At 38.0% G+C, this 26,091-nt stretch overlaps 1 long non-coding RNA gene across 2 annotated transcripts in view; it reads right to left on the bottom strand.

Annotated features, from left to right (window-relative positions):
- Nucleotides 1-15,943: 15,943 nt before the first annotated feature.
- The window catches only part of LOC107968300 (uncharacterized), a 34,597-nt gene continuing 24,449 nt past the window's right edge, over nt 15,944-26,091 (bottom strand). Inside the window, exon 3 of one of the 2 annotated variants that reach the window (XR_008538980.2) lies at nt 15,944-16,165. This is a non-coding gene — a long non-coding RNA (uncharacterized LOC107968300). The remainder of the gene's footprint in view (nt 16,166-26,091) is intronic. The other variant, XR_008538981.2, reaches the window with a different exon arrangement.

Raw genomic sequence — 26,091 nt, 5'->3', positions numbered from 1 at the left:
CCTTTAATCCCAGCACTTTGGGAGGCTGAGGCAGGCGAATCATTTGAGATCAGGAGTTCGAGACCAGCCTGACCAACATTGTGAAACCCCATCTCTACTAAAAATACAAAAAAATTTAGCCAGGCGTGGTGGTGCAGGCCTGTAGTCCCAGCTACTTGGGAGGCTGAGGCAGGAGAATTACTTGAAACTGGGAGGCAGAAGTTGCAGTGATCCGAGATCATACCACTGCTCTCAAGCCTGGGCAACACAGCAAGACTCTGTCTCAAAAAAAAGAAAGAAAAGAAAAGAAAAATTTGTAATTAGAATTTACTATACAGGCTTTTCTTTATTTTCATATATAATATATTTCTTTAAAACAAAAATTTACTGTGAAAACATTTAGTAGATATTATAAGGATAAAACTTTTATTCCAAGAGCTAAAAACTACTATAAAAATAAAATTATGTGTTATCTTTCCAAAACAATTTTTCTAATATATAGCCTCCATATTTCATACATCATCTCTAATTTTGATATTTTCCTTCATATATAAGCTCAGTGTATGTAAACTTGAGCTTAGCTTCAATGAGTGTGAGTTTAATACTAACAACTCGACACATTAAGCCTTTAGCTAATAATTTCCAACTCTGTGTTATTTTAATTTTGTGAGACTAAGCATTTTAGCAATAATATAAGCACCTTAACTTTTATTATTCCTCATGTTTCTTAAAAAAATAAGAAAATAAAGTAAAATGTTCAGATAGTTGTGAACTTTGCTACTACCAATAGTTAATATTCCTAGTATTAAATTTTTCTAAGAGTTTCTTTTATGTAAGGACTATATAAAACAACTTTATATGCATTATTCCATTTAATACTGCAATACTATAAGATGCCACAATTGTTCCATTTGAAACTGAAGCTTAGCAAGTTAAAGTCATTTGCATATGATTTCATAGCTAGTAAGCAAAGGAAACATTTAGTAAGATGGCGTGATGGCTAGTCACTTCTGTGTAATATTTTTAAAAATGTATTGTCTAGCTGATGTAGTGAAAATCTGAATTTAGTATAGATAAGACAGTATAAAGATGCTTATGTTGATTGTATCAATGTTGATTATAAGAATGTTGAATTATGAGAGTTGAGAGCTGCATATTTTCTTACATAACTATAACATGTTACTTTATAGTGAGATATGTATTCTCAGTCTGAATATTAGCTCTGGCAGAATTTAACATAATAATTCAGCTCCCAAATTTTAGAGTTTATTTGTCTCACCCATTCGTTCATGACCTGAATCTTCTAGGCAAACAAAGTGTATATTGAGATTATTAGTGAGGTTAAATGGAGAAAAAGCTGTGATAAGAAGTGGAGATTTTGTCTTAGATATTCCAAATCTACTCCCTCATCTAAAATATATTCTGTCGTGTTGTGTTGTTTTATATATAAATAATACATATAAAGCATCAAAGTCATGAAGTCAAGACTTGAACAATTTGGCTAAAAAGAGTGTGCCTATATCATCTTGGCATGTACATGCAATATTTATGTCAATCAAAATATTCTAACTGCTCAATAGTACATTTTTGAAACAATATTAACATTTTCAATATAATAGGTCAAACACTAACTTTTTATAAATTAGTTTTATTTTACCTCTAAATGGAGTGCTCTAAAAATAAGACAGAGAAACTGTCCAAACCAAATTTAAATATAGTGTCTAATTAAGAGTAGAAATTTGAGTGCCTTTATTTAAAATGCATATAGATTTATGCATGATTTGCCAAATATGTGCTCACCTTCAAAATATTCTGATGTATATATGTGTAGTATAACGTAAATAATTGTTAGTATTTTTTTACTTGAATTTGATATTTCAATCAAATACCCATATACAAAGTTCAGGTATTGATTTATACTGTCTATAACCTAGTCTCTGACTGCAGTGGGCTCAAATATCTCTCCTTGGCCTTTTAAAATTGATATATGTCACATATATGTTTGCATAATGTTAAAACTCAACCTTTTTAGACCAAAAACTCCCCTTTTGTAACATACATTTTGTAATGAGCACTCTCATAGATAATATAACTTGTCTATATTCATCATTACCAAATATATATAAATATATATTAAACTTTTTAAACAATGAATACTAAAATAATTGGTATTTAGAGATATAAGTTATCAGGTAGCTACATTTGCAATACTGCACCTACTCTGGAAGGCATAATGAAGAAGTCAGATTCTTACACCTCTATATAGAATCACCATGAACTGGACAATAGCAGTAAATGCAGACTGATGAGAGGCAGTGTATTAGTTACTCAGATATCTACTATAAGCAGCACATATTCCCACTGATGACATGATTTATCAAAGCGGAAAACACATCTTTGTAAAATTGAAAATAAAATAATATAAAATTTTTCTTCAGTATACATTGCAACTGTTATTCTGAAATATTCAGTGTATATTAAAGCTCTAAAAAAAAAGACTTTGTGTTGATATGTAAAACCAAGTTAGGTTTTAGGCTCAAATAAGTGTAAAGGAGGTTCTCACCTATGTGAATGACGAATAGAATATTCAGAAATTGTGCAATGTAGGGTAAAATTACATGATTTATAAAACTGTCCTGCACATGGCTGGATACTCAACATCTTGATCCCACCCATCGAACAGCAGTAAAGTGTCACAGTCATTGTGACAGCCCAAAATACTTCCACATATTTGTTTTTTCTAACTTTTATTTTAAGTTCAGGGGTACACGTTCAGGTTTGTTACATAGGTAAACTTGTATCATGGGGGTTTGTTGTACAAATTATTTCACCACCCAGGTATTAAGCCTGGTACCCATTAGTTACTTTTCCTGATCATATCTCTCTTCCCACCCTCAACTCCCCAATAGGCCCCAGTGTGTGTTGTTTCCCTCTATGTGTCAATGTTTCTCATTATTTAACTCCCACTTATAAATGAGAATATGAAGTATTTGGTTTTCTGTTCCTGTGTTAGTTTGCCAAAAGTAATGGCCTCCAGCTCCATTCATGTTCCTGCAAAGGACATGATCTCATCTTTTTTGTGGCTGCATAGTATTCCATGGTGTGCATGTACCATATTTTCTTTATCCAATCTATTATTTCTAGGCATTTAGGTTGATTCCACATTTTTGCTATTATAAATAGTGCTACAATGAACATATGTGTGCGTGTGTCTTTATAATAGAATGATTTCTATTCCTTTGGGTATATACCCAGGGCAAAGGACATGAACAGACACTTTTCAAAAGAAGACTTCCATAAATTTCTAAAACAATCTGCATAGGATCATAATGGCATTGTTGTGAGAACCAGTGGTCTAAAGTATCTTGCTTATCTGTGTGACCCAAATTCACTGAAAAACTGCCTAGACCATGTTTTTGATTGAGCTGTGAAGTTCTTGCAATGAATGTAATCAAGAGTTTGAAAATAATCTCCCATATGTGCTTTACAGTTCATGATAATTTGTGTCTCAAGAAAGGGCATAAAAGCAAAGTTAAATTTTTGTGTTTAAGTATCCTTATTAGCTCTTATACAACAAGTGAGCCAAAAGTAAAGCATTAATTAAAAACAGCTTCTAGTGAGGCAGTTCCTTTTATATCTGAACCTTACTTTGAAATACATTTACTACCCTTTTTATCACCTGAAGGTACTATTCCAATCCACTTGCTTGCAATGTTCAATTGCATTTCATGGCACTTTTAAGCTTAATTAAATTTTTGCAACAGAGTAGGTCTGTTCTTTAAGGCAAAGCATTGCTTTCAATCCATCTGATTTTCATATGGAAAGGAGCTAGCAAGATTTTTTTCTTCTCATTTTTGGAAAGCAAATACTCTGCCAATAAATAAGTAAATAAATGCTAGTTTTCTATGGCTATGTTTAAGGGGAAAAATAGTTTGTGGCAATCTGAATGCATTTGAGCTTGGAGGAAAAGGAGTACACTTTAACCTCTTGAGCTGTGATCTAATCTTAGGGCCCTCTATTTTATCAGATTCTAGACAATGAAAAAATACAACTCATCTTGAATCAAAACTACTTACAATTATCCAGCTTTATGATTCTTCTACCATTTATGTAAAAAAATCTATATATAATTTATATGATCTATATATTCTATACTTACATTATATATAAAGCCATATGTTGTATAATGGATATGAGAATAATCCTGAACTTAATAAGGTAATTCTTGTCTCTATATTTAATTTTGTTCACCAGAGGAAGTGAATTTCTTTCTCTACTTTTAATTGTATCTATATTTTTGTGGCAACTGACAACTACTAATTTGCAACAGTAAGAGGAAAAGCCATAGACAAACAGGACTCTCTCTGCTAGTTATCCTAGACTGCATTTCTTTTCCCCTTATTTCAATCCTCAAACATGCCAGAGTGGACTTAACCTAGTCCCAAAAATAATCCATTAAGCAACTCTGTCCTCAGTAGTGTCACCGTCCACCCAGTTGTACAAGCCAGAAACCAAGCCATTCTTGACACTTCTTTTGCCTCTCTAAAATTCAATTCACAAAGTCCTTGCAATTTTACCTGCTGAAAAGCTTTCAGATCCATGCCAACCTCCCATTTTTTGCAGCAGCAGCCTTGTCTAAACTACCATAACTTCTTGTTTGGCGTGACACAATGGCCCTGAAATGGCCCAGTTGTATCTCTGCTGCTCCCCCTACTCTCTCCCCACAATATTTTCAAAATGAATATCTAAAAATGTGAACTCTGTTTAAAATGCTTCAATATCTTACATTTCCTTTAGAAAGAAAGAGAAAGAGAGAAAGAGATGAAGGAAGGAAGGGAGGGAGGAGGGAGGGAGGGAGGACGACAGGGGAGGGAAGAAGATTCCTTCAGCTGGACTACGGAGCTTGTATCCATGCTCCTTATTTGCCTTTCCTGCCTGACCCCATTACTCCCTGCTGCTTACTACCTTTGCTTGCTTGACATTGCCTCATTTCAGGTCCTCATTTTAGAAACACTACCTCTAGACCTTGGAACATGTCATTTCTTCTGCCTGAAATTCTCCTCCTTACCTGGAAAGATGACATAATAAAAACAGAGATAACAGAATCACTGAAACAGAAGGGTTCAAATGCCAGGTGTACCCTGTACTAGCTGTATAATCTTAAACTCTCTGAAAACCATAGTTTTAATATCTGCAAAATGGGGATAATAACAGTCTATATCATAGAGTTATTCAGAAAATGAAAAGATTGGTTATATGTAAGGCATTTAGTAAACATCTGGTACAGAGTAAGCCCTCCACATTGTCAGACACCATCCCTCCACTCATTACCTAATTAACCCCTTTTAATCCTCCAGGTCTCAGCTTAAGTGTTGCTTCCTCATGGAAGAATTCCCTGATCTCCCTGACCCTACCATGGAAAACTCTTTGTTGAAAAGTCTTAGCGTTGTATAGCTATCATTCACAGGGCTTGCTACATATGCAGTTTTACATTTACTTTTAGTTACTGTCTGGTTAAAGTTTGACTCCAATAGAAATAAACTTTTCAATGGCAAAAAATATTTTTGGTTTTGCCCAAAATTACACCCCCAATATTTAATACAGTACCCAGAATCTAGTAGTACTCAGTAACTATTTGCTAAATAAATGAATGTTCTACTGTCTTTCTTGTTTGCTTTCCCTCCCCATTACTTGTTTTCCATTTATGAAAGTCATTTTGATGCCTATCTTATTTATTGATCTTCCCAAAATCTCCCCGATGGAATTAATTCTTTCACTCTCTGTTCTCCCTCTGCTGTATTTTTTAAATAATAATTATTGTTTACCTTGCACCAAATTACATTTGTCTCTATTCATGTATTTTTCCTTGTGTCTTTATTCAATTATCATTAGGGTCAAATTTCTACAATATAAATCTGATATATTCAAATTCAATGTATTCAAAGCTTTCTGAAGACTCCTCAGAGGGTAAAGTCAACCTCCTTAACCTGATATACATATAATTTACAACCTGATCCCAGCCAATTTTTTTCCAGCCTCATATCATGTTATACTATCCCAACCCCTAAGTCAGCTTTAGGCAGGAGGTCTTTATGCAGAACAGAGGGTACCTGCTACCTTCATGGAGAAGCATGACCATCACATCTCACAGTCAGGAAAAACAAACAAGCAATAATCCCCAAATAAGCAAAAAAAAAATTTTAAAAAAAACAGGGTTGCCTTGTCTAGTTCTAGTCTCCAAAATAAGTGACACCTTAAGCTTTTCCCATAACTGATTCCCAAACAAAAATAAAGTTCTTTTTAACTTTTGCAGTACCGATGTCTGAAAGGTATATGTGTGTGTGTCTACAATGTTTATGAATACAGCAATCATGACAAAACTTACTGTTCTCCACCGTGAACTGTCAGCATAGCAGAATGTTTTCAGTTCTTTACCCTCCCTCCAACCTTGCTTTTTGACATGTAGCTTTGCAGTCTCACCCAGTGGAGGTGAGTATGCTTCCCCACACCATTGGTTTTGGGCTTCACCACATAATTTGTTTTGACCAATGGGAAGTAAGTGAAAGTGACAGCTTGCTAGTTTAGGTCTCATTCCTTGAGAGACATCACCTTTATCTATTCATCCCTGAGCTTCAGTCATCACCTGAGAATAGGCCCCAGCTAGCCCACTGGACCAAGGAAGACAGGATGCAAGACACTTGGAGTAGGCTTAAGACCAATCGTAAGGTTGGAGCCACCAGCCAAACCCTGACTAGAACTAATACACCTCAGCTAATGTACTTATATGCTTGTTAAGCCAGCAGATTTTGTAGTTGTTTGTTACACAGCATTTTGATAAGTGCTGGCTAATAAACATGGTCACCTTAGTAATCTTGTAGAGAGTGTTTTCTTTAAAGAATCGCTTTATATTTAAGTTTGTGAGTTAAAACTTTTAAAGCCTGATCTCTCTTGCAATCTTAGCAATTAAACTTATTTTCATTTTCCAAATGCTTTATTACTGAGTCAACCTTGACAAGAGCAATCCATGAAACTGCATTCAGTCACTTTTTAATAACTGAGGGAGTGGTTTATTCCTGAGTCAAGCTTGTCCATTCGATGTTCTCCTCCTGGGATGAGTTATCTCCCAGGAGTCTCCTGAATTCTTTGTCTAAATAGATTTCTGGCAGTCTGCTGCTCTACCATTTCACCAATTTCAGACCACATGCATTGAGGCTGTAATATATTTTCTGCCTTTTTACATTAACTCATGCAGTTCAGTCTACTTAGAATGTCCTTCTCTCTCTTGTCCAGTCAGCACAGTATTAGACATAGCACAAGGCTCAGATGAAATGTTGTCTCCTCCTCTTAGTATGTTTATCACCAATCTGTAACAAGATTAAGCCTAGTCTCAATTGCAATACTGATGTCTGAAGTGGTGTGTGTGTGTGTATATGTGTGTGTGCGTGTCTACAATGTTTATGGATATGGCAATCATGACAAAAATTACTGTTCTCCACCATTGCTCCATGTATGGAGAAAAATCAATGTTCTCCACAGATTTCTGTTTTCTCCTTGCTAGACTATATATTTCTCAAGCACATAGACTCTGTTTGTGTCTCCGGCACCAAACAGTGCCTACCATATGGTTCATTCACAGTAAAATTTACTCAATTAAACTGAACTAAATGGTATTTTATATATGTCTCTCCTAATAAAATAGCAAAACCTAAGACTTCTTCATATTAATCCATAGTATCTAACAGAATGCTCTGGGCATAATAATATTTAATAAGTATTTGTTGAATTAAACTTCATTGAATTTGTGGTTCATACGGTTGACAAGTGTGATAGTTAATACTGAGTGTCAACTTGTATTGAAAAATGCAAGTATTGATCCTGGGTGTGTATGTGAGGGTGTTGCCAAAGGAGATTAACATTTGAGCCAATGGGCTGAGGAAGGCAGACCCACCTTTAATTGGCTAGACACCATCTAATTAGCTGCCAGCAAATATAAAGCAGGCAGAAAAATGTGCAGTGATGAGATGGGCCTAGCCTCCCAGCCTATATCTTTCTCCCATGCATCACATGGATGCTTCCTGCCCTGGAACATTGGACTCCAGGTTCTTCAGTTTTGGGACTCAGACTGGCTCTCCTTGCTCCTCAGCTTGCAGACAGCCTATGGGGGACCTTGTGATCATGTAAGTTAATACTTAATAAACTCCCCTTTGTGTGTATGTATGTGTGTATGTGTATGTGTGTATATACATATATATACACACACACACACATATATACACACATATAGATATATATATTAGTTCTGTCCCTCTAACAGAACCCTGACTAATACAGATTTTGGTACTAGGAGTGGTTCTACAGGAACAGAGGACTCTACTTCTAATTGTATGGAGAACACTGATAGTCCTTGGTGGAAACTGTTTAGAGACTTATGCAAAATAAATGATTTGACACTCCTGATTCACCACTCGTGAGAGGCAAGGAGTTTAGTGACCCTCTACATAATACCTCTGACCATATTTGGAGAACCAAGGAATATAATGAAGCTGGTTGGTTGCTCCTAAGTTCAGTGGACAAAGTGAGAAAAGAAAATGATGAACTCAGGGATTCTGCCTCCCGGGTTCAGAAGCAGATACTGAGCCTCAAATCTGCTAAGACTGCCTTGAGTGAGAGCTGAAATTGTGGAAAAACAGACACAAGCTCTTATCATGCAAGTGGCTGACCTGCAACAAAAGATGCATGCACAGCCTCACCAGGTGTCTACTGTTAAAGTGAGAACATTGATTGGAAAAGAATGGGACCATGCAACTTGGAATAGGGATGTGTGGGAGGACCCTGATGACACTGGGGACACTGAGTTTGTAAACTCTGATTAAACATTTTTGCCAGATGGAACAGCTTCCCCATCCCCAGTAGTGGCAACATCCCCTCCCTGACCCATGCTGCCATCAGACTTTCCACCTTTGTCTAAGGAGATAGAGTCTGTGCTGCCTGAGGCAACAGTGATGGCCTCCCCTGAGGCAGTTGCCAGGCAGGAAAATGTTGATTCTCCTCAGAAGCCACCCCCAACACCTCTGTTTGCTTTTAGAATAAAATCCCAGTGGGCCCCTACAAGTGAGGTTGAGAGTGTGACCCATGAGGAGGTGTGCTACCCTCGAAAAGGAGCCCACTAAGTAGGGACTCTGCTTTTAATGTTGCAGCTTAGGGGGCTAAAAAATGGTTCTAATAGTTTATCTGCTTGGTTAGCTGAAATATGGATTAAAAGATGGCCCACTATGAAGGAGCTGGAAATGCCTAATATCCCTTGGTTTAATGTAGAGGAAGGGATCCAAAGGCTTAGAGAGATTGGGATGGCTGAATAGATTAGTCACTTTAGACCTATTCATTCCAGCTGGGAGGGTCCAGAAGATATACTCTTGACAAATGCCTTGCAAAACAGAGTTGTGAGGGCAGCACTTGCATCTTTGAAGAGCCCTATAATTGCTCTTCTCTGTATGTCAGATCTAATGGTGGGAACCACAGTCACTCAACTACAAAATGTAAATACAATGGGAATAATTGGATCCCAAGGTCACAGGAGCCAAGTGGCAGTATTCAACTTTCAAAAGCAAGGTGGGCATAGCTACTGTAATGGACAGCAGAGGCAAAGCATCAATCAGAATCATGTACAGCTCTTGCACTGGCTAATTAATCACAGTGTTCCTAGAAGTGAAATTGATAGGAAGCTTACTGCATTCCTACTTTAATTATACAAACAGAAAACTTCTAGGTCGAATGGAAAAAAGACTAACTTGAATTATAAAAACAGAGAATATGGCCCCTCAATCAATTTCCAGACTCGAGCCAGTTTACAGACCCAAAACCCGTTGAATGAAGGGGAGGCCAGGTCTCCTTGAGGAAGGACCCCATTACCAATAATTTATGCAGTGAATCTTTCTCCCATCCTTCCCCAAGGAGACTTCCAGCCTTTCACCAGGGTAACTGAGCACTGGGGAAGGGGAAATAATCAGACATTTCAGGGACTACTGGACACCGGCTCTGAGCTGATGTTGATTCCAGGGGACCAAAAACATCACTGTGGTCCTCCACTTAATGTAGGGGCTTATGGGGGTCAGGTAACATGGAGTTTTAGCTCAGGTCTGACTTACAGTGGGTCCAGTGGGTCCCCGGACTCATCCTGTGGTCATTTCCCCAGTGCCAGAATGCATAATTGGCATAGACATACTTACCAGCTGGCAGAACCCCCACACTGGCTCCCTGACTAGTAGGGTGAGGGCTACTATGCTGGGAAAGGCAAAATGGAAGCCAGTAAAGCCGCCCCTACCTAGAAAAATAGTAAATCAAAAACAATATCTCATCCCTAGAGGGACTGCAGAGATTAGTGTCACCATCAAATACTTGAATGATGCAGGGGTGGTGATTCCCACCACATCCCTACTCAACTCTTCCATTTGTGCATAAGACTGATGAATCTTGGAGAATGACAGTGGATTACTGTAAGCTTAACCAAGTGGTGACTCCAATTGCAGCTGCTGTACCAGATGTGGTTTCATTGCTTGAGCAAATTAACACATCAATTGACTTGGCATTGACTTGGCAAATGCCTTTTTCTCCATTCCTGTCCATAAGGCCCACCAGAAGAAATTTGCCTTCAGCTGGCAAGGCCAGCAATATACCTTCATTGTCCTACCTCAGGGGTATATAGATTCTCCAGCTTTGTGTCATAATTTTATATGAAGAAACCTTGATCACTTTTCACTTCTGCAAGATATCACACTGGTGCATGGCATGATGACATTATGCTCATTGGATCTAGTGAGGAAGAAGCAGCAAACACACTGAACTTATTGGTGAGACATTTGCATGCCAGAGGATGGGAAATAAATGACTAAAATTCAGGGACCTTCTACCTCAGTAAAATTTCTAGGGGTCCAGTGGTGTGGGGCCTGTCGAGATATTCCTTCTAAGGTAAAGGATAAGTTTCTGCGTTTGGCCCCTCTTACAACAAAGAAAGGGGCACAACGCCTAGTGGGACTATTTGGATTTTACAGGCAACACATTCTTCATTTAGGTGTTACTTTGGCCCATTTATCAAGTGACCCAAATGGCTGCCAGTTTTGAATTGGGTTCAGAACAGGAGAAGGCTCTGCAACAGGTCCAGGCTGTTGTGCAAGCTGCTCTGCCACTTGGGCCATATGACCCAGCAGATCCAATGGTGCTTTGCTTGAGGTGTCAGTGGCATATAGGGATACTATTTAGAACCTTTGGCAGGCTCCCATAGGTGAATCACAGCGGAGGCCTCTAGGATTTTGGAGCAAGGCCCTGCCATCTCTTCTGCAGATAACTACTCTCCTTTTGAGAGATAGCTCTTCACCTGTTACTGGGCTTTGGTGGAAACTGAACGTTTGACTATGGGTCATCAAGTCACCTTGCGACCTGAACTGCCTATCATGAATTGGGTGCTGTCTGACCCACCTAATCATAAAGTGGGTTGTGCACAGCAGCCTTCCATCATCAAATGAAAGTAGTATATATGTGATCTGGCTCGAGCAGGTCCTGAAGACACAAGTAAGTTACATGAGGAAGTGGCTCAAATGCCCATGGTCTCCATTCCTGCCACCCTGCCTTCTCTTCCCCTGCACCGATGGCCTCATGGAGAGTTCCCTATGATCAGTTGACAGAGGAAGAGAAGACTAGGGCCTGGTTCACAGATGGTTCTGCACAATATGCAGGCACCACCTGGACGTGGACAGCTGCAGCACTACAGCCCCTTTCTAGGACATCCCTGAAGGACAGTGGTGAAGGGAAATCTCCTCAGTAGGCAGAACTTCGAGCAGTGCACCTGGTTGTGCACTTTGCATGGAAGAAAAAATGGCCACATGTGGAATTATATACTGATTCATGGGCTGTAGCCAGTGGTTTGGCTGAATGGTCAGGGATTTGGAAGAACCATGATTGGAAAATTGGTGACTAAGAAATTTGGGGAATAGGTATGTGGATGGACCTCTCTGAATAGTCAAAACCTGTGAAGATATTTGTATCCCATGTGAATGCTCACCAATGGGTGACCCCAGCAGAGGCGGTGTTTAATAATCAAGTGGATAGGATGACTTGTTCTGTGGACAACACTCAGCCTCTTTCCCCAGCCACCCCTGTCATCGCCCAATGGGCCCATGAACAAAGTGGCCATGGTGGCAGGGATGAAAGTTACACATGGCTCAGCAACATGGACTTCCACTTACCAAGGGTGACCTGGCTACGCCCACTGTTGAGTGCCCAATTTGCCAGCAGCAGAGACCAACACTGAGCCTTTGATATGGTACCATTCTTCAGGGTGATCCGCCAGCTACCTGGTGGCAGGTTGATTATATTGGACATCTTCCATCATAGAAAGGAAAGAGGTTTGTACTCACTGGAATAGACACTTACTCTGGATATGGGTTTGCCTATCTTGCACACAATGCTTCTGCCAAGACTACCATCCATGGACTCACAGAATGCCTTATCCACCATTATGGTATTCCACACAGCATTGCCTCTGACCAAGGCGTTCACTTTACAGCTAAAGAAGTGTGGTAGTAGGCTCATGCTCATGGAATTCACTGATCTTACCATGTTCCCCATCATCCTGAAACAGGTGGGTTGATAGAACGGTGGAATGGCCATTTGGAATCACAATTACAATGCCAACTAGGTGACAATACTTTGCCGGACTGGGGCAAAGTTCTCCAGAAGGCCATGTATACTCTGAATCAGGGTCCAATATACACTACCGTTTTTCCCATAGCCAGAATTCACAAGTCAGGAATCAAGGGGTAGAAGTGGAAGTGGCACCACTCACTATCACCCATAGTGATCCACTATCAAAATTTTTGCTTCCTGTTCCTGTGACATTACGTTCTGCTGACCTAGAGGTCTTACTTCCAGAGGGAGGAATGCTACCACCGGCAGACACAACTATTCAATTAAACTGAAAGTTATGATTGCCACCTGGACACTTTGGGTTCCCCCTACCTTTAAGTCAACAGGCTAAGCAGGGAAATACAGTGTTTGCTGGGGTGATTGACCCAGACTATCAAGATGAAACCAATCTACTGCTCCAAAACAGAGCTAAGGAAGAGTATGCATGGAATACAGGGGATCCATTAGGGTGTCTCTTACTATTACCACGCCCTGTGATTGAGCTCAATGGAAAACTACAACAGCCCAATCCAGGCAGAACTACAAATGGTCCAGACCCCTAAGGAATGAAGGTTTGGGTCACTCCACCAGGAAAGAAACCACAACCTGCTGGGGTGTTTGCTGAAAACAAAGGGAATACAGAATGGGTAGTAGAAGAAGGTAGTCATCAATACCAGCTATGACCACATGACCAGCTGCAGAAACGAGGACTGTAACTACCATAAGTATTTCCTCCTTCTTTTGTTAAAAACATGTTTGTGCGTGTATATACCTGTACTAAGAAAATATCTTCATTTTCTTTTCCTTTATCATGTGACATAAGATTTACTAACTTCATATCAGCATTTAAGTATTGTTAACTTTATGTAATAGTATTTGGGTTGGGGATTGGTGGGTTTCTGGTTGTATGAAGGATAGTTGTATTGTGTTAGGCATAATTTTGACCTTATTGTCTTTATCTGAAGACTGTGTGTGATCTCAGGAGATGTGTATGGGTTGAAGTTGACAAGTGGTGGACTTGTAATGGTTAATATTGAGTGTCAACTTGATTGGATTGAAGGATGCAAGTATTGATCCTGGGTGTGTCTGTGAGGGTGTTGCCAAAGGAGATTAACATTTGAGTCAGTGGGCTGGGGAAGGCAGACCCACCCTTAATCAGGTGGGCACCATCTAATAAGCCACCAGTGAATACAAAGCAGGCAGAAAAATGTGAAGAGGTGAGACAAGCCTAGCCTCCTAGCCTATATCTTTCTCCCTTGCATCACATGGATGCTTCCTGCCCTGGAACACTGGACTCCAAGTTCTTCAGTTTAGGGACTCAGACTGGCTCTCCTTGCTCATCAGCTTGCAGACAGCCTATTGTGGGACCTTGTGATCATGTAAGTTAATACTTAACAAACTCCCCTTTATATCTATATGATATATAGATATATAGGTATCTCTCTAATAGGAGATATATATATATATATATCCTATTAGTTCTGTCCCTCTAAGAGAACCCTGCCAAAGTGGATTTTCTGAAAATATAGTGGTTGCCACTGAGACACATTGAAATATTAGTTTTAGGAAAGATTACAGTAAGTAAGGTTAGCCTAAACATTGGGCTAATATTGTAAGAAAAATCAATGTGCTCTCTTTATATGTTAATGGGCAAATAAAAGGTGATCTATAATACATAGCCTAATAGATGTGTGGCAATGATTTAAGGCTTGATCTGTTAAAAGAGATATCTTAGCCAACTTAAATTTAACAGCATTTAATTGAGCAAAGAACAATTTGAGAATCAGGCAGCCTCCCAAGCCAGAGTAGGCTCAGAGAGACTCTAGCACAGCCACATGGTGGAAAAAGGTTTATTAACAGAAAAAGGAAAGTGAGGTACAGAAAAGGGAAGTGAGGGACAGAAATAGCCAGATTGGTTACAACTTGGCATTTGCCTTATCTGAACACATTTTGAAAAATCGGCCCCCTTTGATTGGCCAAAACTCGGTAACTGGCACAATAGTTTGTCACAGTCTGTTTACATCTCTATTTAGGTTGTAGTTCACTATGTACAGAGGCTGAAGTTAAAATACACAGGGAGGCTGAGGTTAAAATACATAGGGAGGCAGCTTTAGGCTAAACTTGATTGAACAAACCTTTGCTTTAGAAACATTTGGAGCCAAGCATGTTGGAATGTACCTGCTGTAATCCCAGCTACTCAGGAGACTGCAGGTAAGGAAGAGGAGTGTTGGCGAGGTGGGGGTTGTGGGGGTGTGATCCCTTGAGCCCAGGAGTTGGAGGCTGAAGCTATGATTGTGCCACTGCATCTCAGCCACCTGGGTGACAGACAGAGACCCTATCTTTAAAAAAAAAAAAAAAGTAAATCTAAGAATCATTTTGCGGATGGAAATATCCACTGAGTATATGTAATTGTTAGAGGAAGCAATAATTACAAAAGGGAATAAAAGTATACATGCTGTTTCTGGCATTATGTTTTAAATAAATTATATGGGCTATAGGTTATGGAGCCCTCTACTTTAGATTAATATTTATCAAACATTCACCTTTCTGTACTCTTTCCAAAGACACCAACTATACCTTTGATATTCCATTCTGTATTTTATAATAAACACCTCTGATTGTAGAAATTTTGAATGGGAATGGTAGTTAGAAGGTAAAGATAAAGAAAAGAAGAAATAAAGAAGGATGCAGGTGAAAGGAAAAAGTAAATAAGTTAATGACACAGTGAGCCGAGATCGCGCCACTACACTCCAGCCTGGGTGACAGAGTGAGACTCCGTCTCAAAAAATAATAATAATAATAATAATAATAATAATGTTAATGATAGAAAAAGTGGAGGAGAGATTCATGAAGGTAAAAACAGATATGTTAAGTCAATCAATATCTATATTTTCCCCTAACAAGAAAATTCCTTTTGCAAGCTCTTGTATCACTTGCTCACTTAACTTGCCCACCCCAAATTCCATCATGCTGATAGTCCAAAATTGCAGTTCTGGGTTTGCATAGGCATTCTATATGCTTTCTCTATGTCTCTTCTTTTGTCCTAACTTTTTTCCCCTAAGACAATCATAAATCTTACTAAGTTATCTGATCTCCCTAACGCCCAGGCTGATATTCTGCCAACATGCCCCAGTTTAGCCATGACAGTTGTTTATGGCCAGTGTCCATTCTAACTGGTGGTCTCACATCTCCTAGATCATTTTCTGGATTCGTTTCTCTTATTATTTGAGTATTTCTTCCAAATGTTTTTAATGTGAATCTTTGCATAGCAAATTGTATGAGGTCCTTCATGCCTGATAATGTTTTTATTCTTCCCTTTTATTTGAATAACAGTTTGGATGGATATAAAATTATAAATTCAGTGTTACTTATCTTCTTTAAAATTATTTCTTCATTATCTTTTTGTATGCATTGCTACTATTGAGAAATCTGATATCATTCTGATTCTTGTTATAAATTTGATGTCAATCTGATTCTTGGTCTTCTTTAGATGATTTGCTTGTATACCCTGGAAGATATTCAAATTTTATATTTGTTTTGATATTGTTACATTTCACATAATGTGTGTTAAATTTCACATAAATTTATTTTCATAAGGTGCTGGAGATCCTACTGGAGAAAAATGACATTGAAGGGAGATAGGTAAGTCAGCTTGAAATAATAATTAGTCATGAGGCATTAGGGATACTTCTGAGAAAGGGTAGAATCTCTCTCAGATCTGCCCCAACCTGTCTTCCCAGGAACTTCTGGACTACTTCTATGGGAATGAAGGTCATTTGTTAGAGAAAAGCAAAAGAGTTGCTTACACTAAAGTTTCTTTAAAACATGGCCTCAAGGTGGAAATACTTTGGTACCCCTTTAGCAGAGTAATATATAAGGAAGAGGAGTAAAGCATTGTGTGCCTGCTCTGTACCCAACCTTGAGCTTAGTGCTGGGAAGTTTTACCATATGAAATGATGGAGACTCTGCCCCTCCAGTGATCCAGGGCAATCACAGCCCCAACAAATACAGCCATTCCCAGTGGAATCAGCAGGGGTGCCTGGGAGCTTTGGTGGTGGTGCCTGGAAAAGCAGCAGCAGGAATGGGCAGAAGTGGTGGTACCATTGGGACAGGGCAGTACCATGGCAGATGGCCTGGAGCCTAACAGGGAAAGCAGGTGGACACTGCTTTCTACCCAGTGTGTAAAAATCTGGGGTAGAATTGTCTAATACAGAGTGGGAGAGACATTTTCAGATAACTGTAGCAAAAGCTACCTTGAGGTTCTAGGTTCAGAATCAATTAGGCCATCACATTTCTCTCTAAACATTAATTCCTACTACACAGAAAATATAGCCATAGAATTGTGAGCTGATGTAGAAGATGTAAGATCATAGATCAGTGTTTTAAAGCTGTCTGGGAACTTACTGGCTAAGCTAATCATCGAAACTTTTAAGAGTTGCTCAGCAGTTACTATTGCTGAACCTAAAACACAAATAATAAAGCCCCAGATGTGAGCATCTCTAAGCTATTGGGCTCTATATTTCCTAAGTGGAATACCACAAAGAGTTTATTTGAGAATTCTTATTTTATAATACTTTCAAAATAAATGAACTATATTCTCTAGAAGTTAGAATGTAGTACAAAATGCCATATAAGACGTTAAATTCTAGTCAATTTTGTGAACAGTGGACTTTGGCAGTGGACAATCAGCTGTATAAAATGGCTTCATCTTTTTCAAACTGATCAAGACTAGTGGATTCAATGAGATAAATACCAAAAGGGTTGACACAGGCAGAACCAGCCAGGACAACAGACTTCCTCACTTCTGTGAGCCTAATGCTCTCAAGCTCAGCTCTAACCCTGGGTCAAACTACTTATACTTCCTCCAAAGACTTAAAGTTAAAAAGTAGAAATCTGTTTGATTTTCCTTGAAATATTTTTATACAGTATTTCTATTATCTGATCATACGGACTATTGATAACTATTTTAAAAGTATAGATAAAGGTATGGGTATGGATACAGAGCTATAAGCTTTCCCAGTGCTTTTTATACTTCAAGTACTCCAATACCTAATTCATTTGGAATAGAAATTTAAGTTAATTTTTTTCATTATTTCAATCCCAGTGAAAAATTTCCTTTCAAACTACCAATATTAAATGTACAACTAAATAGCAAAATGTACTTAATGTGGACTTTACACTCAAAACAATCAGGAATTTTTTAAATGCTGTTTGGTAGGATTCCAAATTTTTTTTACTATAATCTTAAACATGTGTTTATCTTTTGCAGTTATACTTATTTACAATCAAACTTAAAATAAGACAGCTCAAGAAAGTGATTTAGTTTACTTTTTACTTTGAAGGCTTGTTCTTAGTTGATAACATTTCCGAATATTGCATTAACAAATAAACCCAGTAACTGTGCTTACAGGTAGAGTCATAAGACCATCTTTGCAGGTGCCAGTTTAAACAGGGTCCCTAGTCAGGGTAACATTAATGCTCAGGGTGCCTGCTGTCTGTTGATACTACTGGAACTTAATATCAGATGTATGATTGGTTCTACCTAAGATTACATTTCTCAATTCCAACTATATTTAACTAAAACTTTCATTGAAATTTTATAAACAAGGAAATTATTCGAAAATAAAAAAAACACAACTTAGATAAACCAATTACAAATTTGTTAAACCTTAAACATTTCAAATCATTCCATACACCATTCAAAATAGGCTCTCAAGTCCTGCTGTCAAGCCACTGGCTCTGTGGCCCAGAGCTGCTTTGGTTTCCAATGTTTCATCTGTACTTCTACATTTACTTTCTTCATAGCTTTGTGGAAGAGAGCTGTCAGCCCTATAATTCCACAGAATATCTTGTCTTACAATGCAAAACCTGTCTTGTATTAATCATAGAAATAGTTTCTACAGGACTTCTCTACCATAACCGCTGTCCCTTCCTGCCTAAGCTTCCTCTGACTGTGTCTACCGTCATGGATGCACCATCATCTAGGCTCACAGCCTCACAGCCCACATCTGACAACTATGACTTCACCGTATGATTGCTCAACCTTGTTGGTTCTTTACATATTTTAAGAAACATTTGATTTGATTCTATAATTGGGGGAGAGTAAAAACTAGATTCCTGACTGATGCTCATGGTTGGTACATGGTTATAAGAAATGTATATTAAAATAATTAATGTTCTGCGGTAAGAGGATGTGAATCTTTTTTTTTTTTTAATTAAGACTACAGAGGCCGGTAGAGTTAGATTCATTCATTCATAAACTCATTCATTGATTCTTTCATACATATTGAAGAAATCTTTGTAACTATCTACTCCTGTTCTGTTATTTGACAAATGAGGAGACTGAGGCTAAGAGACATATCTGAAGTGTAGTCACCAAGAATCAGAGCGTGGTGTGATGTGGCTCAGTGTGCCCTCTGCTAAGGCAGTGACCCAGTGTGGCCACCTCGGGATGGTTGGTACCCCTGTTTCCTCCAGTAGCAACACAGGATCCCAGGAGCAGAGGGAAGTCTTTGGCCACAGCACAGAGGCTTTGACAGGTCACTGTTAAAGCAAAGAAATACATCTCAGGCTCTATGAGAGACCTTAAAACAGCTCCCAAGTGGCAGCACTGCTTTGAATGGCTTTGGAAAGACATCATCACACCCACAACCCAGAGAAAGCTTTTAGTTCAAAGGTGAAGAAGCTTGCATGCCAAGGTCAAGGAGCTGGAGCCTCAGTAATGTTCCAATAACCCAGACACGTATTCATCCCTGTGGGTATTGAGGAATGTTTAAATTTAACGGGGGGAAGTGCTGTCAAAGTTAACACAAGGAACTCCCTTTTATTTAAAGCTGTTGTTCCTCATTCATTCTGGATGGTGAGTAATATATCTTAAGGTTGGAGGGGAACTGACATGCAATCGTAGATGCCTGGTGATGGTTTTCAGCTTGTGTGGCAAAGCTGAAAAGTGGGGGGGAAATAAATACAGAGAATATTTAAAGTCACTAGCATCCCAAGGTGGCCAAAGTACTCATTAATAGTTTCAAATACTGGGCACAGAATAACTAGTTTTCAAAACAAGTGCGTGAATTCATCAGCTGTTATTACCACAAGGGCCAAGCTTGGGAATTAACAGGGCATGTGGCTGGAAAAACTGCTTCTGTTTTGCCTCTAGCACAATGTCATATGAAAGTAGGCATTTAATAAATACTTTAGTTACCCTGATGAGTTGAGTTTTACCTGTAGTAAGAGTTATAGGAACATCAGTCAAAATTAAGAAAGCTAAAATTCTTATTATATGAAGGTTGCAGAATTATTAAAATAGACAATCTTTGTATTCTTAAAAAAAAATACAAATCCAAGAAATGTTAATGGTCAGATGAGATGTGCCAGGAAATTTTTTCCACATTTCAACAGGAAATATAAAAAGTTAATTCACTGAGATTCAAGTACATAATATGTTTATTATCTATTAAGATTTTAATAGATAATATATATTTGAATCTCAGTTAAGTAACTAAAATTTTAATAGGTAATAAACATATCAGAATATTCAATGCAAGTAATAACCCAAAATCAAAATTAAAAAACAATAACTAAATTAGCACAGATTATGCCCAATGCTGATGAGGATACAATAAACTGGGCAATTCTCTTCTGCTGATAGACATGTTAATTAATTCATTCTTTCTGGGGAAAAAATAGCAATATACATCTAAAGCCTAAAATTGCTTATAGCTTTTAAATCAGTAATTCTTTTTATAGTTATCTTGCCAGGAAAAGTAATTTTAAATACAAAGCGTTATGTAAAATTTGCTTATACCAACATTATTTTTAATACTAAAAAGTCAAAACCAACTTAAATGTTTAAGGATTCCAAGAATAATTAATAAAATACATAAAATACCCAAACATATGCACACAAGAAAAAATTTTAAATGCTAGAAGGAAAATTTTTGAATATCTGGATAATAAGATTCTCCAAATTCTGAGATATGCATGATGATGTAAAATTCTAGGGAAAAAAAGGTATCTTTTTTTTAAAGATACCCACTAAAGATAAAAAAGGTATCTTTTTTTTAAAGATACCCACCTTGGAAGTGGGTTTTCTATGTTTTAGAGTATTTTTCAACTAAGAGGACATCCAGCTTCAGTTTAAGTGGGGTCAAATGTGTCAAAGTCTCTCATTACAAAGTAGCTCTATCCATTCCTGGGTCCTTATACAGGTTCTAGCCAGCCATATGAAAACTTGATACTGAAGCCAAACTTTGTGACAAGTACCTACACCCTTTTCTCTCTGATGAACTGGGCCAAACCCCTGAAGGGTTAAAAGCCCTGCACAGACACTTCCCTTCATCATCCTCATTTGAGGTCTTTTTCCTTATTTCATACCAGGCCTCCCCAGTCATTGGCTGCATTGAAAATATTACCTGCAGTCCTGTGAATCTTACGCCTGACTGGAAACATACATCTGCCCGTGCTAAATGCTTTCATTCTATTATTCAGTTACTCTGTGCTGTTCCTACCAGTTAGAATATAGGCCCCCATATAGCTGGCAGGCTCAGAACATGAATAGAACTTTCTTTTCCTAGAATACTTAAGCATACACTCTGAAACATGGGAAATCCATCTCTTCATCACAGTTTGCTAATTTTTACATCAAAAAATTACAACTAGCAATGTCAACTGACACACCTAGGGATGTTACACTTGCCTATTTCTGTAAAGAATTCTTACAGAAAGAACCAAAGATGTTTTCCTTCCTTCTCCAGTCCCACTGATCACTGTGGGCAAGACATCTATGTGGCACTGGGTATCAGCAGAGCTGGTAATAAACATGCTGAAAAATAACCAATGAATGCTTGAAACAATGGAATCCATAATTCTTCCCAAATGGTTTTGTGTAACAAATCCAAATACAGAGCATAATTAGAAGCCAGTCGTATAACATCAGCCTATTTGGGATTGTTTCACTTTAGGCACTTTAGGCGGGTGTTTTGAATTGTAGCTAATTTCGTGTAATAAGCTAAGTCGTAAAGAATGTTACCATCTTGAAAAATGGGGTAGGCTCACTGTAGGCGATGCTTACAGACCTTAATCATGGTAGAAAAGTGACCCTAGTTAAAGGAGAAGCTGGTTATGTGAATTCTTTTTTTAACATAACCATTCAAAACAATTACCCCAAAGCACCAAAACATTTTAAAGCATGGAAGGCTTACAGCACTTGACAAATATATATAACATTATGGAACAAAATAATATCTCTTCCACAGACAAGACTGTATTGTTTATCATTATTTTTGATGGTTTGGAAGGAGATTCAGCAATATCTGAGAGCTAAGTGCCCTCTCTCCTACTTCCTTTTGTATCATTTGTCACCAAGCAGGCACTTGCTTCAAAACTATTGAAGGTTTTTCAGAATAATATGTTGTTTACTTGCCTTCCTGACTACCAACTTATTGCTCTCCCCTATGAACTGCGTGAATGTTTTGAAGTTATGGGTCTTTCTTTGCAGACCCTATTCATAGTCATACAGGGAATTTTTTTTCCCAAGGGAAGAAGGGATGCTACAATGAAGAAAGTGTTTCCATTATTGGTTCCAGCTACAATCTGAGAAAAAGCAAAAAAAGAAAAAGAAGTGAAATGGGAGTAACAAAAGAGTAACTGAAGCAGGAGGGAAACTAGAGAATGAAAATGTCCCCAGGATATTGGAAAAGATGAAATTGCATAAGAGCAGCAGACCTTTGAATAGACACTAGGGACCCGGAGGAACGTTAATTATAATGAAAATAAATTGCTATAAGAAAATAAGAGGGAGAAGAGTAGAACTGAAAAGGGGATGCAAATTTAAAAGAAAGAATGTTTACATAAAAACATGGATTGGATGAAATGAAGCAAGCAGCTGAGGCGGGTTGGTGCTCACATTTACCAGTGTTTCATCATTTGGTAAAATTTGTTTCTCTGCTTTAACTCTACAAAACACAAGAGCGGAACACTCTGCAAAACAGCAGAACAAGAGAGCAACTAAGCAGTCTCCATGAGCTGCTTCTTCCACCTCTTCCAGTCAAATTATAAAATAGCCACCTGTACCACATTCCCTCTGGAACCTCTAGGCATACAATTCTGTGTGAAGCACTTCAAAAAATGTTGTTCTACTGTCTTCTGGTCTCTGGGTTTTCTGATAAAGAATTACAGTCATTCCAATCATTGTTCCCCTATAAGCAATGCTTCGTTTTTCTGTGGCTGCTTTCGAGATTCTTTGTCTTTGTCTTTGGTTTTCAACAGTTTAATTATAGACGTATCTGAAAGTGGATTTTTTTGAGTCTATCCTGATTGGCATGCACTAAATAATTTTTTTTTTTTTTTTGCATTACACTTCTTTTCTTGGGTACTGCTTCCTTTAAAAGGTTTTCCAGGTCTAGCCTTAGTATTGAGACAGGAAGGAAATGAATGTGTCATGTCAGGTAAATGCCAACTGGCTCAACTCTCAGGCCCCTCTCCATGCTGTCTCATTTTTTCCTCTTAGACTTGTAGCTAGAAGAGTTCAAACAAACAGGAGACCATTAGCTCCCTAGTAGTACTTAGGGGAAAAAAAATGCCTTTCTTTCCCTACCCCTTATAAAAAAAAAAAAACCTGGCCTTCTTAATGGGTCATAAAGTTGAATATATATATATTATGCATGTGTGTATATATATGTTCTTTATAGATATATATTTCTGTGTGTGTGTGTGTGTGTATATATATATATATATATATATATATATATATAATCTGTATTTAAGCCTCAGTGCAAGTCCCCCTGGCTACAAATATTAATGGCTTTCATGTACACACAGATCCCAACACTCCCCCAAGACTAGGAGAACAGCTGGTGATTCTCTGTGCTGAGCACATGTCCCTCACTACCTCTTTTCCATGCCTTCTTTCACCACATACCACCCCCCACCCAACCAGTGCCCTTTCATTACAGCTTCCTGACTGGCTTTTCATCCTGACCTCTTTGACCCCTCACAATTTCTCAGTTCTGGGTACTATTCTTTTAAACCTAATTTCTACTCTAATGTGTTAGAAATTCCAATGAAAGTTGACTCCTTGAATTAAAAAAAATTAAGGCACTAAGAATTGTCTTGTCTAGAAGAGCTGCCGCCCCACTTCTGAGTGCTCCCGATGAAAGGAGGAAAGGGCAGCCCCACGCCCATGCACCAAGTCCAGCCCAAGTTCTCTCAGGGGTCTTTGAGTGGCCTAAGAGCTGAGACTGCCTCCATTTTCAGGAAGTCTGGCCTCATTTAGGTCTAGCCAATGTAAGGCAGATTTACAAAAAAAAAGGTAAACCAGATGAATTTATTTATAGAAAAACAAAGACTCAACTGGAGGGGACAGATGAACCAAGACTCAGCAGTGGGAGACTGGTAAGGAATACTTCATGGCTGGCAGTCTGAAAGGGCTGTGAATTAAATGCCAAGTTGCTTTCTCTACTAACTGAAAACAGAAATATCTAAAGTCTTTCCCATTGTCCCAGAAAAACTTTCAGTTACATTGGCAACTCAGCTTTGTTTGCATGCAATTGTAGCGAAGGAAGAGGAATGGCATAATTTTAAGAAATTGGCTAAAGAACATTAAGGAAAGATGATAATATGAGAAACACCAGGCACCCTAACAGATAAGGTATTTTTGGTCAAGAATTGCAATACCTTCCTTAAGAGAAACAATTGAAACAGCATGCACTACTGTGGGTTTTTTTTTCTAAGACAGCTAAATTAAGAAGTCTTCAATATGCATTCAAGACCTCACCTGAAATTATTTAGAAAAATCATGTCTTGAAATCTCAAGGGTAAGAGTGGCCCACTCTCAGAACTTACATCTTTTAGCAGTGACTTTGGATAAAGCTGAAATATATTGAGGCATCTCATTAAAAACTGGCCTTTGCTTTATCCAGTCTCACAGTCCTCTGAGGAATATGCTAGGGCTGTTTGCAAAGGTAAATTTTACCTATTAGGGAGGCTGAAATGCGGCCTTTCTCCAGAACAGTTAAATGTCTGAATCTTCATTCTTTATATATGATACGATCCACAGCTATAGTTCCCTATAGGAAATTTTGGAAGACTGGGGAAACCATATCTCTGTCTAATCTCTATGTTATCACTTGCCTTAAGTAAATATCTCTGAAAATCTACCTATTCTTTTTGCAATTAAATAAACTTTAGGCCTCTAACTGTATCCATGGATATCTTTCTGAAAATCACATTACTGCCCCAATGAGACTACTACACAGGAAGCAATTTTATCTAGGCACAGAAAGAGAGAGTGTATGTGAACCACTGCCCAGGGTCTCGATTTTCCCTACAAGAAAATGACATGCAATTTGAAAATGTCTATCAGCAATGGTTATTAAACAAACTTGTAGGCAGCCTAAATCTGGAATTTAAAAGGATACAGAAGTAAATCCCTCTGTTTTCAAGTAATTTACTACTTAATGGAGAAGATTCAATAAATAAAAAGTAGAGAATAATAAGTACCACTAAACAGGAAAACAAAATGCCTCAGGAGTTCAGATAAAGGAGCAATTAATTCCTACTAAGTATCTTAGAAAAGCTTCTAATACTGGCTATTTTTTTTAATTGGGAGGAGGGTATATAAAGAGAAGCATATATAGTATTTGGAAGGAAAGGCATTTTGAGCAAAGAGAAATGTATGACTCAAGGTATAGAGTTGAGAAATTACAAAATGTGTACAGGAAGAACTTCTAATCCAGTTTTACTAAAGCACTGGGTATATGAAAGTAGACTGCATTGTCTACTTCTCCCATCCTTTATTAGGGCTCCAACCTTGGATAGCAATCAAAAGCGAAGTTTCTGGAGCCAGAATGCTTGCCTTCAAATATGTTCTCTGTCACATCCTTCCTATACAATCTATGTAATTCCTATACAATCTATGCAAGTAAATGAATTTCTTCTTGCTTTCATTGCCTACCTGAAAAATAAGGATCATATAAGCACATATTTCATAAGGTTGTCACAAGAAATAGAGCTTTTAGAAGACAGAATGGCACATGATGAACGCTCAGTGAATATTAGTTATTATGACCCTTATCTTGGAGAGTCTGCAAACATGGAGGCCCATAAGTAAAAATTTCTTATCTTTTCTCCTAGTTGCATCAATATAGTTTCTTTAGCTCATACATAGAAAGCTTGGGCCATTGGGGTGGGGAAGCAGCATATATAGTTTTTAAAAGACTGTTAAATAACCTGAGAGTCTTGCACACCTGCTTTTTTATTCCTGCCATTAATTATCTCTATGACCTTGAGCAAGTCACGTAAATTATCTATGCTATGGTTTGAATATATTTCCTCCAAAATTTAGGTGTTGCCAATGTGATAATATTAAGAAGTTAGGTCTCAAGGGCTCCTTCCTCATGAATGGAATTAAGGCCCTTATTTTATAAGGCTTCATAT

This window comes from Pan troglodytes, chromosome 15 (assembly GCF_028858775.2).
Source record: "Pan troglodytes isolate AG18354 chromosome 15, NHGRI_mPanTro3-v2.0_pri, whole genome shotgun sequence".
Classification (NCBI taxonomy): Eukaryota; Metazoa; Chordata; class Mammalia; order Primates; family Hominidae; genus Pan; species Pan troglodytes.
This window is presented reverse-complemented; position numbering and strand designations above follow the sequence as displayed.